At 32.9% G+C, this 16,127-nt stretch overlaps 4 non-coding genes across 4 annotated transcripts; all 4 read left to right on the forward strand.

Moving 5' to 3' along the window:
* Positions 1 to 4,670: 4,670 nt before the first annotated feature.
* Positions 4,671 to 4,742, forward strand: Trnap-ugg. Its single transcript has one exon. It is a non-coding gene; the product is annotated as a tRNA-Pro (tRNA).
* A 339-nt stretch (positions 4,743 to 5,081) lies between these two features.
* On the forward strand, positions 5,082 to 5,153 carry Trnap-agg. Its single transcript has one exon. It is a non-coding gene; the product is annotated as a tRNA-Pro (tRNA).
* A 4,683-nt stretch (positions 5,154 to 9,836) lies between these two features.
* Positions 9,837 to 9,908, forward strand: Trnap-agg. The gene has a single exon. It is a non-coding gene; the product is annotated as a tRNA-Pro (tRNA).
* Positions 9,909 to 15,836: 5,928 nt separating this feature from the next.
* Positions 15,837 to 15,908, forward strand: Trnap-agg. The gene has a single exon. It is a non-coding gene; the product is annotated as a tRNA-Pro (tRNA).
* Positions 15,909 to 16,127: the final 219 nt, after the last annotated feature.

Consider the following 16,127-nt stretch of genomic DNA (forward strand, 5'->3'; position numbering starts at 1 on the left):
GGGAGCAAAGCTGGTTTTATATAAGTTAATGCATGTGTTTATAATTTTGTATATTGTTTTGTGAGAACCAATACGTTTTATGTTTTTTAATACTATCAACAAACTTGTTAATAATATTTATTTTTCTACGAACACGCTTCACCGTATTGTAAATTTAGTATTTAGGGCGCGAAAGGAATGCCTGAAAAGGCTTTGTTGGGGACACAATGAAGATATCGGAGTCTGAATACAATAGTTGAATATATTATTTATATTTAACAAGATTTTCGATCTATGGGTCTTCTTTTTTATTAATATTGGAGCGATGGGTGTATCTGTCGAGTCATAGCTTATATCTACAGTAATATTTTACAGAGGACTCTTGTATTTTTGTATGATTGGTATGTTTTCGCGCAAAAACCGCTTGACCGATTTTAAAACTTGTACCATTAGCATGCTGCAACTTCACTGAGTGGCATAGGCTGTGTAAGACGGGCGAGGCCGGGGCGAACAGCTAGCGTTTATAGCGTAGATAATTTTCAGAAATTCTAGAAAATACATACTATATATTGCTATTAGTAGATGTGGGTTGACTATTTTTTGTTAATTAAAAAGTGAATTTAATGTGAATAGCTTTTGGCGTAAGGCCCTCGAAATTTATTTGTTTATTCAGGGAGTCAAATCAAAGGAGAAGACATTATCTGAGTTTTACCCACATTTCCGTTCGTTTCCCGGATCTTTTTTTTATTTACACAAATCAGACATACAAATAGAAAGACGGACAGACAGAGCTACTTTCAAATTAATAATATTAATAATATGGATTTAATCCATGAAGTCAGGCATCAAAACATGTTAGTTACACTACCTACTTATACCTCCATAACAGTAAAACAGGTTTTAATAACATTGATGTGTTATGGAAAAATTTCAAAAATATAATCTCTCGTTTGAAGCCTAGGGCTAGCAATTACAGTTGCTATTAAAATAATTATCTCCAAAAATTACTTGAAATAAAAAAGTATTGTATATAAGATAATCTAACGCTTAAATCACAAAAGAAGGTTAAACTATAATACCAGAAGCTTGATATCAGAAGCATAAGTCAGCTTACCGCTTACAGCTTACCAGACCAGTGAAGCCACCAAAATGCATTGCATTTTTCCGCAATCCTGACTTTATAGTGTCAAGACGTGGAACTATATCAACTTTAGATAGCGTTACATACGAATTTATGGTTCCAGTCCCTTGTAACATTGTATTTTGGGTTAGATTTATCTTGCTTAATTCTTCTATTGGCTTATCGATTTGCTTTAGAGGTTTTCGGCAAAGGAAATTTGTAGGCAATCAATGTGATAAGAAATTTTATACAAGATAATAAAGTAAATTCAAAATAAATTCTCCTCTTCATGATGTTATGTCGTATGTATTGTAATTTAAGTGTCTTAATCCTGTTGAGAAAGTCACAACTTTCTGCATTTGTCTCTTTTCGATGTCGCTGAGTTTATTATTGGCTACCATTTTATCGTATTCTTTTCGACTTATCCTTTGATAATAATTCCTACTAATATCATGTCCTGGCTCATTGCCTGCCTTTTTTTATGCCACAGCGGCCAACTGAGCTGGTAGTTCGCCTGATGGTAACGATCACCACCGCCCATAAACATTCATGCCATGAAACGCGGAAGCATGCTACTATTCCACGACACTTTCCTGTGTTGGTGTGGTACTTCCCTGGTAGGTAACTGGCCCATACAGCTATAACGGCGGCTCCCTTCTTCTATTTTAATTTGTAATTAGCAGGTCAGAATAAGCGCCAAGGTACAATCATTATCACGAGCGGTTGTGGTAGACTACAGTATTACTGTTATGTAAATAAAACTATACAAAACTTGAAAAGTAACCAATTTTCCTATCTTCAAAATTAAAAAAGTTTGTATTTTAGCAGCATCATTATCTTCGTAACATAAAAAACATGGTTGCGTCTGAAACTAGGCCTATTCAAAAGTAAAATAACGTGTCTCTACTTTACGCCTAAGGGCTCATCCGAGTTGGATGGAATTTGGTACAAAGACTGTTTTGTGACCCGGGAAAGATCCCATGTTCTTTCTCAGGTCAGTTGTAAGCCCGAAAATTCCACGAGAACAGCAACTATGTGGATTAAAGCCATGACTGTGTTTTTCTAAGACAGCGGGCGAAGTCGTGGGCGGGAAGCTAATGTATAAGTGTTTGCAATACAATAAATACAATAACTACAATAAATTGTGGTTGGCATCACTTGTTCCTATAAGAGCAGAATATCTTGAAGATAACTGTATTAATTGGACACAATTCGTTCGACTATATGACTTCTAACAAACAATGTAGCCTGAAGCTGCAGGGTAATTTCGAAACACAACAAAAACACACACATGCACACATACACACACATCTGTGTAAGAGCGATGATGATTATCATTGCAGTTAATTCTAACAATATGTAATACCACACTTTCTCTTCAACAAAACTGTCAAAATAACTATTCCAATCTTTATAACGCACCTGTACCCAATTTCATTCGAGAAATGAATACTTTCGTATGAATTTTAAAGGTATTACGGACTTGATTTTAAATCTGAAATACTTTAATACCAAGTCTCAGCTTAGCAGGTCTCTGGAGAAGCTCTAGGAATGCTGCAGGAATTAGGAATAGAATTTCTGTCCCTGGAGAAATTGCGACTTTATAAGATGTATTAAACTTGTAACCATTGAGAATGTTATCATGTAGCTAGTTTAAATCCTATTATGCAGTGTTGGATATCAGGTGTGGGTTTTTTAGAAGATATTGTTGATTCAACGAGTATACGTAGTATTTAAACAGTTGTTATATAAAGTTGTTTTAATATGTCAGTTTGGTAATTATTGTCCTAATTAATTACATATCGTCTATCAAAAATGACATTATCTAGAGTTTTTTCTTTTTATTTATTAGAAAAAAAGTAGCCTATACATTAATTCTGACAATAACCTATCTATGTACCGAATTCATACAGATATGATAAGCTGTTCTCGCATCAAAGAGTAACGTGTGAGCAAAGATTTTTAAAAACTTTCGCATTCATAATATTAGAAGGACTAGGTTCTTAAAAGAACAAAGAAAAAAAAAAGAAACCAAAGCTTACCAATTCTTGAATTTTCATAACATACCTCATGAGGGTAACCTTCTTCAAAGTACTAATTATAAGGGGGATAGTGTTATTTGCTATCCAATAAATTTTATTTTAATTCTCACGCATTCACGTTCTCTTGTTTTTAAACAGACTTCAAAAAAGAGACTTTTTTCTGGTTCCTTATTTCAAAACTTTCGGCGGGATGAACAGATTTTCATGATTTTTATATTTAAAATTGATATACGGTCCCATTAAGTTTTTGGTGATAATTTCAAGGCGATTCGTTAGAAATAAGTCTTTATGCTAGGTGCCAAAATGCTTTCATTATCAACCCAATTTCATAATATATGAAATTAACTATAACCCGGATAAAAACATCAATATTATATATGAACTGAGTAAGCAAGATTCGACATAGTTTTTGTCCATCTTATCATTTCATGAACATTTAATATCTGGTCCAATCTGCGAAGCTATCCGCCAAGTTCAACAGTTATTACCATAATTTTCTATAATCTATTGTCTCACCAATTAAACTCTGCCAAAACAAACGATCCTAATGTATCTGCCAATATCAGAAAGTCCTAATTGCTTGTAATGTCTTCCTTAATTGATATTAAATAGTAGGTTTAGGAAACTGCGCCGTGTTTAATTAATACTACGTTTTGGAATTTGACGCTGGGATAATTCGATATCTTGACATCTTAATAAGATATACTATTACATTATCTGTGACTCAGGGATCTAATTTATTGTTACATTTTTACTTCTGACAAAAGCCGCCTAAACTATAACTTGCTGCTCGCAATTTCGTCTTCATGAATATGATATTTTTTAACAATTTAAGAACGTGATTGAAATAGAGAAATTATAGTTTCTTGTCGGCTCTTCTTTGTAGAAACTACTTTCCGAAACGGTGGAAACTTCTAAAAGAAGTGTAATTGAATAAATAAACATTTTGATTTGGTTTTAATCTCAAATATCTAAGTCATTCATAAAATTATTTTTCTTCTTATATTATACTAGCTGTGTCCCGCAGTTTCACGCACGTTGTACATGATCTGATATAGACAATAACCTACCTGAATCACTGCACTATTAAATGCAAAACGATATTGACTTTGAAACCGGTAGCTCCTGATATTAGATCATTCAAACAAACAAAAATCTTCAGATTGTCAGTATAAGATAAATTGTTACACTGAATGGCTGAATTTAGTTTGTTGAATCTCTCTCTCTCTCTCTCTCTCTGCTCTTCCTTTGATGTAATTTTTTTATACAATTTTGTAATGCTGTATTTTTATTTTTACTTGTATAATTTTTTTGTTCTTGTTTATGTGTGGTATGCTGTTCCTGATGAATAAATCTTTCTTTCTATACTCGGATTAGGATATTAAATATAGAAAATTAAAAAAAATTAGTAGGAGCCGAGGCGACCAGCTAGTAAAGATTAAAGGATAATTTTACTTGTGAAATTATAACTTATAACACACAGAGCGTCATATAAAAATATGGCATATTAATTAGATATATTGTCTATCGGCTCGTTGGTCTAGGGGTATGATTCTCGCTTTGGGTGCGAGAGGTCCCGGGTTCAAATCCCGGACGAGCCCAGGTATTTTTTTTATATTACGTGATTATCATTGTTAAAATATTAAATAATAATATAATGAAAATGCCTAACATACCCCATACTGTAATATCTCGCAATTATTCGCATATGGAACGATGGTATTACTATTTTTGTTATGATAATTTACATATCGGTTAAAATACGTTTAATAAGTGTAATAAAATTTTATCTTACAACATCATACACCTGCTTTATAACATAAGTTATAAATTATGTTGTAAAAGCATAAAGATTAGAGAATTATCGATTAGAATAAGATATGAGAAAGAAGGGGTATTATAATTTGATGGCCAGTAATAAATTGAAAGATCTGCTAATCGGCTCGTTGGTCTAGGGGTATGATTTTCGCTTAGGGTGCGAGAGGTCCCGGGTTCAAATCCCGGACGAGCCCGGAAAATCCTTTTTGTGTTGATATAATAATGGTATTAAAAAACGAGGTATTTCTAATACGATATTTTGAATTAACTTATTATTTTGTTAATGATATTTCAAGGTCAAAACGTGATATTTCTATTACAATATTTTAATGAACTTATATAAATCTTAATATTTTTATATTACGTGTCACGTTGTTTGAGCGCGATGGACTCCTAAACTACTCAACCGATTTTAATAAAATTTGCACACCATGTGCAGTTTGGGTTCGTGCGCAGGTGAAACCGCGCGTCAAAGTTAGTGATTTATATAAGCCGCACATCTATTTATATTTATCCCAATTTTCTAACGCTAAAAGCTAAACCTAGTTTCAGCTAATGTAATGCTAACGAAACATTGATGCTATATTGACTGGTTTATGGCGGAATGATAAAATATATTTTAGTCTTCTATTCACATTTATATTTTAGTAGCTGTGACTTAGTGGTTTAAGTTTCAATAACTAGTCGGGGGTTCGAGACAAGATTGTGAATAAAATTTCAGTTTATGTCGCATCACCACAAAAATGAACTTATACCTATGCATTTAGAAAATAGGTAGACTGTCTCCCCGTGACCACGCTCGCTGTAAAGTGTTCGAAACGTCGGGTTAATAATATAATGAATAAATCGCGTTTAAAATCCGTTAAGAAGTTTTTAATTTCTAAATGTATAATACTCACGTAAAATCAAACAACAAAATACTATTAAACCTAAATTTTTTTTAATTTAACGTCACTGCCTTCATAAGCGCTTCGAATCGTTAAAATAAATATTCCTTATTTACCACGGCTTTAAAAACCACTGAAAGAAACATCGTAAGAAATCCGCAATGTCTAATAGATAAACGTTTGAGGGTATATGACATCTGCAAGCAGGCATTTGGCAAGAATGCTGGGTTATGGCATCGAACTCCTACCTCTTACGTCACGATATAAACAACTTTTGTTTTTAGACATTTTTCTTAACAAGTTTTATTAAATTCCTTGCGCTTGATTTTACGGGAGTATTATATATTTAAAAATAATGCCTTTTAAACTTATTTGAGCGCGATTTATTCCTTATATTACCTATTTTAAGTGTTTATAAGATAAGGATTAAGATAGGATGTATACATGTAGTTTAAAATCGGTAGAAAGGGTTTAGTTTTCAAGTTTTTTTTTAATAAAAAATATGGACATACAACTTAATGATAACTATAATACAACATATCTATCTGAGGTTATTTTTATAATTAAAAAAATTGGTTATAAATATTTACATCTTAAAACTCGAGAAACAAGATCATCAAAGTATTATGTATTTATAAAATATATTTTAATTATCATTATGGAAGTAATTTCTGTGAATTCAAAACCACTGTGTTTAATTGAAAGAGAAATTTTAATCAACAAAACTTTAGGCGTTTAGACACGAAACGTATTTTGTATAAAAGGCGTAAATTTATATAAAATACTCTACTACATAAGTATATTTTATATAATGTTTATATTTATTTCTTATGTTTGATTTTACGTGACTATTGTACGGATGTTAAACACGATTTATTCATTGCTTTATTTAACAATTTACAGCGAGCGTTGGCACGAGGAGACTAAGATGAAACATGTCTCAATTGTCTTCTACGGATAATGGATAAATGCCTATTTCTTTTTTAAGTAGGTATGTACAAGGAATTACGTTTTTTAATTGACATAGGGCGATTTTTTATATTAAAGTTACCCACGACTTTGACGTGAATCAATGGCGCGATAATGTAAAATTGATATATACAAACATTTTATAGTTTTTTTGTATCCTTTTTCTAGTTTTGTTTATTTGCTTTTAAATTGTCTTTTAATCTGTATCTCATTATCAATCAATTTGAAGATTGTGTCACAAGCTGTGAGGTAAAAGTAAAGTTCCCACGTCCCCTAGTGGGGTATGGGGAAGATAATATACATCTGTTTCACTGATCGATTTTCTTTATAGAGAAGTAGGTGATCAGCCTTCTGTGTCCTGTCAGACCGAGACTTTTTTTTGTGAGTCCCCACCGTGAATTGAACTTACGTTACCTAACTTCTGTACCAAGGAGGCGAGTGTAGCTGTGAGGTGATTATAAAAGCATAAAAAAGCTGCAAGATATAAGCTCCTAATAAATAGACGCTGGTGTATATTGAGCCTAAGGACCACAAGGGCCATTTAAGGATCGGCTGCTAGCGACCGCAAGGAAATTCCGTAATGGTTTGCGGCCATGTGCCCCTCTCAGATGGAATTCCACCCTTGTATTAGCGTCATTCCGTAGATCGAAATCGCGGAAAATAATTTCTGAAAATGCGCCTTATTGTTACTATAAATAGATATTGTTTTGCTGTATTATATTTTAGCACCATCAACCGACACATCGGAATATACTATACTAGCTGCGCTACGCCTATATGCTATTCCAGTTGTACAGCTATCTACGTACCAAATTTTGTTGCAACCGGTTCAGTAGTTTTTGCGTGAAAGAGCAACAAACACACACGCATCCTTACAAACTTTCGCATTTATAATATAAGCAGGATATATGAATGTATTGGATTTACTTTAACATATATTATATTTCCTTATTTTCACAAAGAATTGAGTTGAGAGCAAATAAATGGAATAACTCATATATAAAGATAAAGCACAACAGTGGCAGAATTCATAGAATACCTACATTTAACGCTAATTTTGACCAATAGTAATGTATAGTATAATTAATACGTATCTATAGTAAAAAAATACGAAAAAATGCAATTTAATGATAGAATCAAATTCTATCATTAAATTTCATTTGGTTTCTTTATAAACAAAAAGGCGAACCTTATTAAAAATATGATATAATCCGTATGGAAACCAGGAATGCAAATAAAATTAAAACATAATATTAGCTTAATTACCATCTGGTTAAACAGTTGGTCGACTGTAATTTACGATAGCGCTCAGTTATACGCACTTATATATAACTAGCTGCACCCCGCGGTTTCACCTGCGTAAGTCCGTATCTCGTAGAAATATCGGGATAAAAAGTTGCCTGTATGTTATTCCAGTTGTCCAGCAGTCTACGAACCAAATTTCATTGCAATCGGTTCAGTAGTTTTTGCGTGAAAGAGCAACAAACACACACACACATCCTTACAAACTTTCGCATTTATAATATAAGTAGGATATACAAATAACTGTTAGATAAATATTAATAGATTGGCTGGTTTGAAAATCGATTTTTGGATAATAATGATTTCTATGCTTTGGAATTTAAAAATTTCAAATAATGGTACCATCTACTAGTTATTATTTTCATTAACTGATGTGCATGTATCTTTGTGATCATTAATCATAAATTTAGAAATTAAAGACTTTTAGCGGATTTTAAATGCGATTTATTCATTATATTATTAACCCGACGTTTCGAGCACTTTACAGCGAGCGTGGTCGCGGGGTGACGGGAGTCTAAATTGCCTTTAAAATCCGTTAAAAAGTCTTTAATTTCTAAATGTATAATACTCGCGTAAAATCAAATGAAAATGAGTTCTTTATTTAATCCCTACTAGTAATATTATAAATGCGAAAGTAACTCTGTCTGTCTGTCTGTCTGTTACGCTTTCACGCCTAAACCACTGAACGGATTTTGATAAAATTTGGTATGAAGATACAACTGAACTTGGGAAAGGACATAGGATACTTTTTATCGCGAAAAAAGGGTAGAAAGGGTTGAAAGAGGGGATGAAAGTTTGTATGAAAGTTCGTTATTGTCAAACCGATTTTGATGAAACTTGGTATCAAGATGGAGCTAAACGTGGGAAATAACAAACCATACTTTTTAATGGGAAGAAAATACTCCTTACCATGTCGCGCGATATAAGGGAATTCTACGCGGGCGAAGCCGCGGGCGAAAAGCTAGTTGATAATAATTTGCTAATTTAATTAAAGATTCAATCTAGTTTAAACTATCCAACGGCAACCGATTACAGTACGTACGTAAATAAACTAGATTTCAATCACATGCGAATCGATTAAAATCAAATTGAAAATCTAACATATGTTTATTCAGTTTAGCAGTTACTCAATTAATTGTGGAAATAAATAATGGTATAAACTTTCACCCCTTATTTTATCCTCTCGGAAATTTATTCAAAACCTTTCTTAGCGAATGCCTACCTCCAATCGGTACAGTAGGTGCCGTGCGTTGAAACATCAGTCAGTGAGTTTACCGTTAGCTTTGCGTTATATATTACTAGCTTACCCGGCAAACTCAATTCTGCCGTTCTCTAAGGATATGAAAATAGATGTATCTCAAATTTGCTCGATAGGCATACAAAATTTCATAAAAATCAGTCCAGTCGTTTCGGAGGAGTATGGTAACTAACATAGTGACACGAGAATTTTATATATATAGATATTTAAATAAGATTGTGAGTACACCGTCTAATATGTAAATATAAGATAATAATTTACTATACATAAACCAATGTTTGAGTTAATACTTTCACTAAAATACGTACAATTATATGTACCTTTTACTTACTTGTAATCAAAACTTCTGATGATAGTGTATTAAAGGTGTACCTAATTTTGCAAGTGATAAGTGAAAGGTGAAAGGTAGCTCACACGAATGTGTGTTTATCTGATACTATATTTTTTGTCAGTTGTCAACCGGCTCGTTGGTCTAGGGGTATGATTTTCGCTTAGGGTGCGAGAGGTCCCGGGTTCAAATCCCGGACGAGCCCGGAGGTTTTTTTTAAATTGCAATTTATTCGTGTTTTTTTAATCCGTGATTGCATGAGAAGACAGTGTACTAAGTGTTTCTATTACATTTTGCGTTAGGCTTATCGTGATTTTATATTTAATCATGATCGAATCCAAAACAGAAATCAGTTTAGTTTTAGAAATAGTTTTTTTTAGTTCATATTTATATATATTATATTATTTTTACTATCTAGTTACAAAAAGAAAGAGCTAAATAAACATCAATCTTAAAAAAAAAGCATCAACCACAGATTTTTAATTTGAAGTATTTTAAACGAACATTAATTCTGATTTTTAAATTGTATGATCATATATAATTGCTAGAAAATATTTTATTCTCAACTGTACGTTTACAGCATCTCATCTTTATCCAATCATATATTCTAGTTAGGGTTTGATAACGTACTATGTTCTGTTTTTGAGAAGGGCATATATTATTCACGAGTTTAAGAAACACGTCAACCCAATGGGCAAGGGACACATTAGACTGGGACTTTAAACACTAGAATACTAAATTTTTTTGCTAATAAGGTTAATTCATAGAATAGGTACAGATAAATTAAAAACCAATCAAATAATCAGTTTATCAAAATATATTAAATAATACCACATACATTTTTATTGTAAACTGTTTTTATACTCAAAGGCCTAAGTGATAAGGACGAACAACGTTAACTCAGATAGTTCTACTAATATTATAAATGCGACAGTTTTTAAGGAGATGTGTGTGTTTGTTGCTCTTTCACGCAAAAACTACTTAACCGACTGCAATGAAATTTGGTGCGTAGACGGCTGGACAACTGGAATAACATATAGGCAACTTTTTGTCCCGATACCCCTACGGGATACGCACTTACGCGGGTGAAACCGCGGGGCGCAGCTAGGACATATAATCCCAAAATATAAATCAGTACTTTAATAACTTGTTTTTCTCTTATTGAATTGTGGGTATGGTCGTTAATTACCGATAGAAATATGCCATTCAATGCCGCTATATGACTATATGCTATGAGCAACCGGGATTATGGTAACCTAAATATTACTCAGAACGCGTCGTGGTATTTCATCACTGCCACAACGTGGTGTGAGTCTTTTCATCAAAGCCATAACATGAATTGCGCGTTGTGGCTATTTACCAGAATTCGTCATGGGGAATTTTTCTGCCCGTGAGTGTTTTCGGCCTTTGAGCGTAACACATAGTACCGATTTTTAGTTATTCGTGATAAATTTCATCCGAATCCAGGCTGATAAAGTCCAGAATGCAAAATGGAATCTGCATCGCAAATTACTCCCTCTCGGTGCCTCACGTTTTCCCCGTTAATTGTATGTTTAACTTATTCTTTTATCCTTTTCGCGGGTTCATTAAGTTTTTATTTGCTTACCGCTCTGTTTACGAGTATGAATGGTGATGTATGAAATTGTTGTGCTCGTTTCACGGAATAGTGAACCTTTTTGTAGTGGGATTTATTCATGATTTAAATGTAGTACCATTTAATTATTTATCGTGAGTTGTTTTTATGTTATGGGTATCAAAGAATCAAATTACACCAACTTATTTTTACAATGGCGAAAAATTCTACATGTACTAAAGATGTTGAATTAGTATTTTTGACTACTTGAGTGTATTATTGCTTTTTAAATATTAATTGTTAAATATGCCTAAAGCTACTAAACATATAAAAGTGCGGCCCGAAGTATTATTGTAAAGGTTACATTGAAGTGACGATGACTAATTTGTTGGCGTTGTACAAAACTATTGTTTCTATTTAAATTCCCATTAATATAATGCTAAAAAGTAAAAAACAAAAACAATGATTAATGAGAAGCATTAAGTTGATATTCCTAAATTTGTTATGCAAGAGAAACTGCATTAAACCAACCTCCATTTTCCAGTCCATATTTTCAGAATTTATAGCACTGACACCGTCGTGTACCTTCTTCATTATTTCAGTATTTAGTTTCCACTGGACTCTAATGTGTTTTTACGGCACACCTTTTGCAATTTGTCCTAATTAGGAAGGCTAATTTCGTTGTAAAATCTCCGGTGTATTTCTTGAAATATTCTCTTGTGTATTTTATGATTGCTTCTCTTATTTCGTAAAGTTTCTCAATTTTAATGGCGTTCAAATATATTTTTATTCACAAAGACTTTTCCAATTGATTTTGATTTTTTTATTGAGAATCCATTGAGAATCTGACTTCTTGAAGTCCCAAGTCTCTCTTGAGGTATGGGGGAGACGGATTTCACATTTGCACTCCCAAAACAACCAATACGTATTTAGATTGCGATGAGTCTATTTCTATCAGGCGAAGCGATGGTCAAATGCTTGCCCAATCTTAAATTAAAACAAAGAGTACTATAGTGGTCAAAGTTGCGGAGGCGTATATCCTTTTCCCCACCCTTCCCAGTACATTCCTTTATTACGTCGTTAATCCTTTTCGTATTCCTTACCCTTAAAAGCGGGCAGTGCATTCGCAGAGACATTACCTCTGCAAATGATCATGTGCGTTTGCGATCGCATATCATCAGGCGTAAAACTAGCTCAGCTTCCCAATCCAGCAATAAAAAAAATTAGGGAGAAAATCAAAAATAGGTGTAATCAACCTTTGATGCTTGACCAGACTCAGACATTTATTTATTTGTTCCCATCAGGTTCTAAAACGAAAAAGGCAATTTTATTAGACTAACAACATAGTACAGTAAATATTAAAAATTAAACTAGTTGTGGACCAATCAGAAGCTACTAGATACTAATTCCACATGACGTGTAACAATGTTTCTAGTAATAATATTATAAATGCGAAAGTAACTCTGTCTGAATGTTTGTCTCTTCTTCACGACTAGAACACATAATTGACGTAGATGAAAATTTACACAAATAATGTTTGTGACCCTATAGAGAATATTTAAATGTCTTTATTCGTCATCTCACGGGATGGGTAATTATATAGGGAAAAACCCGGAACTGTCTGGTAATCTATATTTTCCATTACGCGCGCGAATACTCTGTCAGAAATTTAGTAACAAAAATACTGATTATATAGTGATGAAATATAAACCATGCATTAAATAACACGAACGTTCTACACCCCAGTATCATTTCCTAACTATTTTTATTTTAAACATAAAACCCGAAGGTTAGTGAGAACTTCCTCGAGCATTCAGTTGATTTCGTTGCACGCTTTTGCATTTTCCTTTTAAATTGCTCTTTTGAGAGCTTCTAGATGTTTCTAGATACATTATGAGTATGTTCTTTGGAAATAGGTTAATATATGCTGCAGTGGATATTGTTTAGCGGACAGTTATTTGATTGATATTGTGAGATAATCCCTATATATCCCAGTATGTACATATATACATACATATATAGCCTATGTCCCTCAGCAAAGTTGCGGCTTTCTAATAGTGAATAGGAATTTTTGAAATCTGTCCAGTTCTTTTTGAGTTTATCCATTACAAACAAACAAACGAAAATACAATATTAGTGTAGATAACTCATATTTATAACGTATTTATGACTAACTAGCTGTTGCCTGCAGCTTTGTTCCTTGTGGCCAAAATTTATTTTCTTGGTACAGACATTCATCCCCTATTTCATACCATTGGGAGTAGAATTTAACAAAATCATTTCTTATTAGATACCTAGGTCATAGTGGATTTGCATGCCAAATTTCAGTTTGATTGGTTCAGTAGTTTGAGTTATGCGTTGATAGATCAAACAATCAATCACTTTTGCGTTTTACATGTTTCGATTTAAAACGAAATTATAATGAAACAGCTATCGGTTAAGAATTCAACGAGACCGACTGAAATCTTGTGCCGTTAGAGATAAAACAGATATAAAGAAAATACAAGAAAGTCTAACATTACGAGAAGCAAAAAACCTATTAGTCTGTGAAGAAAATCGATCAATGAAACATATGTGACCCTTATAGAGTTTATCGCGACACGATCGCTGTCCTTTCTAAAAAAATCATTCTCTCGGTTACCTTCTCAAGTATAGAATTCTACATCTATCTATATACAAAGGATAGATACCGTCATATTCTTATAAGTGTTCGTGAAAACGGAACTTATACACAGACAGAATTACTTACATTTCGCTTCACATTTACTCTTCCAAGCTCACAACACAGGTCCCATTATTCGCGTACGTAGAAAATAAATTGAGCACTAAGGCCCACCACAATCTAGCCCACCGGTGACGCAATATTAACAAAAGTACACCGTAAAGAAATCATAAATCCGCTGCCAACCGAAGAATGGACGTAATTCTTCAAGTCTCTACACAATAGGTCTTCAAAACTGTAATAGTATAAAGTACATTATGAGATGAATCTTTTCTCTACTGACAATATGCCTGAAATTGACTTCGGACTTCGAAACAACTCGTCTATTATCCCGGGGCGTGGTGTGAGGTATGATTTAAGGCGATTCTGATACCAGATATGGACCATTTTTTGGCACATTCTCAGGGGATAGTTTCAAAACTGTTGGGATGAAACTAATATATATTTGTCGCCTATTAGTAATCCAAGAGGATTGTTGTGCGTTTTTATATGTATAAGGTGTAGACAATTATGAGTTAACTATTAATTTTATCAATTAATAATTTAAGACCCTATGTATATCAATTTTTTCATGTAATCAATTATTTGATTCAATGAAAAGCAATAGAAAGTACGAATGTATTAAAAATTAATATCATCTACGCACTCGGAGGAATGGAATTATTTGTCATTCATAATTAACGTTTGGTTGGCCAAATATGTAATTGGAATGTTTGGGTATTTACCTGGGTATTGTTCGGCGCTAATTAAAAATATTGTTTATATGACTAATGTTTTATGCAAATATACGGAAAATTATAAGAAAATTAGTGAATGTACCTACTTTCAAGTAAAATATGATCATTTTATTATTCAAATTCATCACTCATTTATAAGATAAAGGTGAAAAATTTGTTTTTTGTTTGATTGGTTGTTTGCTTAACACGCTAATCTCAGGAACTACTGGACCACTTTCAAAAATTCTTTCGCCGTTGGCTCTGTACATTGAACAATGTACATGGTCTCTAGTCGTTGAAGGACCTTAACTGCTGATAAGGTTAACTGCATTTTAACAATATTGTTAAATTGTTGTTATTATAAAATGTCACACTCATTCCTCCAGCGGTCAAACGGAGTATTATTTCATCACCTGTATAAGAACACCACAAGAAGCAGCATTTTAAAGAAAAAAAATTGTACAAAAAAAATTCGCATTTGTCCTAACTTGCACCACACGCTTAGGTCAGAAGTTGAAGAAGTGTTCCCGCGTTATGACACAATAGAACTCAGCACTGCACTATGGCACATTTCCACTGCAGTGTACACGACACGATGTTTTATCGTCGACGACTATCCGGACGACCAGTTAAATAATTATAATTTGTATGAAATAGATTTTCAGAATATCTTGAACTATGCATCATTACGAAGTAAAATTGAACTGAAAACTGATTATGCAAATTTAAACACGATTTCTGCAATACAGTAGTGTATATGTTTTGTCCACACATCAAATCGGTTTCGGGCAGGCATAAGAAATTTTATAATTATTTTTATTCATATTTTCATTCTATTAATAATAATGATATAATAATGATACATATATTTATAAAATCGAGATACCAGAAAGATTACTATCCAATAAAATAGGTTTCATTGATGTTGATAAAATAAAGAAATTAAATAAAGCTATGGATTATGTCACAGTGGGTTTACTATTTATTCATGTCTGATACCACTATCATTCTAATTTCGTCACAGTGACAAGAGCGTTAAGTTATAAATTGATTTGTACGCATATTAGTGAAAGGTAGATAGGATTCTGTTTTATAACATGTAATTTCAATCTTGTGCTAACCGGCTCGTTGGTCTAGGGGTATGATTTTCGCTTAGGGTGCGAGAGGTCCCGGGTTCAAATCCCGGACGAGCCCGAACATGTTTTTTAATTCATACTTATTTTTTCTATTATTATAAATTGGAAAATAATTACAGAACCACACTTTTTGACATTGTCAATATAACATTATTATTAATTATGTGAACTTTATCAGTTTTAGATTTAATCATCATTTGTATTTCAGACAAGTTAAATAACAAGATAGGTATTTTCACGTAGACCATAGAACCACGGGCGACGCCGGGATGGACAG

This window comes from Zerene cesonia, chromosome 16 (genome assembly GCF_012273895.1).
Source record: "Zerene cesonia ecotype Mississippi chromosome 16, Zerene_cesonia_1.1, whole genome shotgun sequence".
NCBI lineage: Eukaryota > Metazoa > Arthropoda > Insecta > Lepidoptera > Pieridae > Zerene > Zerene cesonia.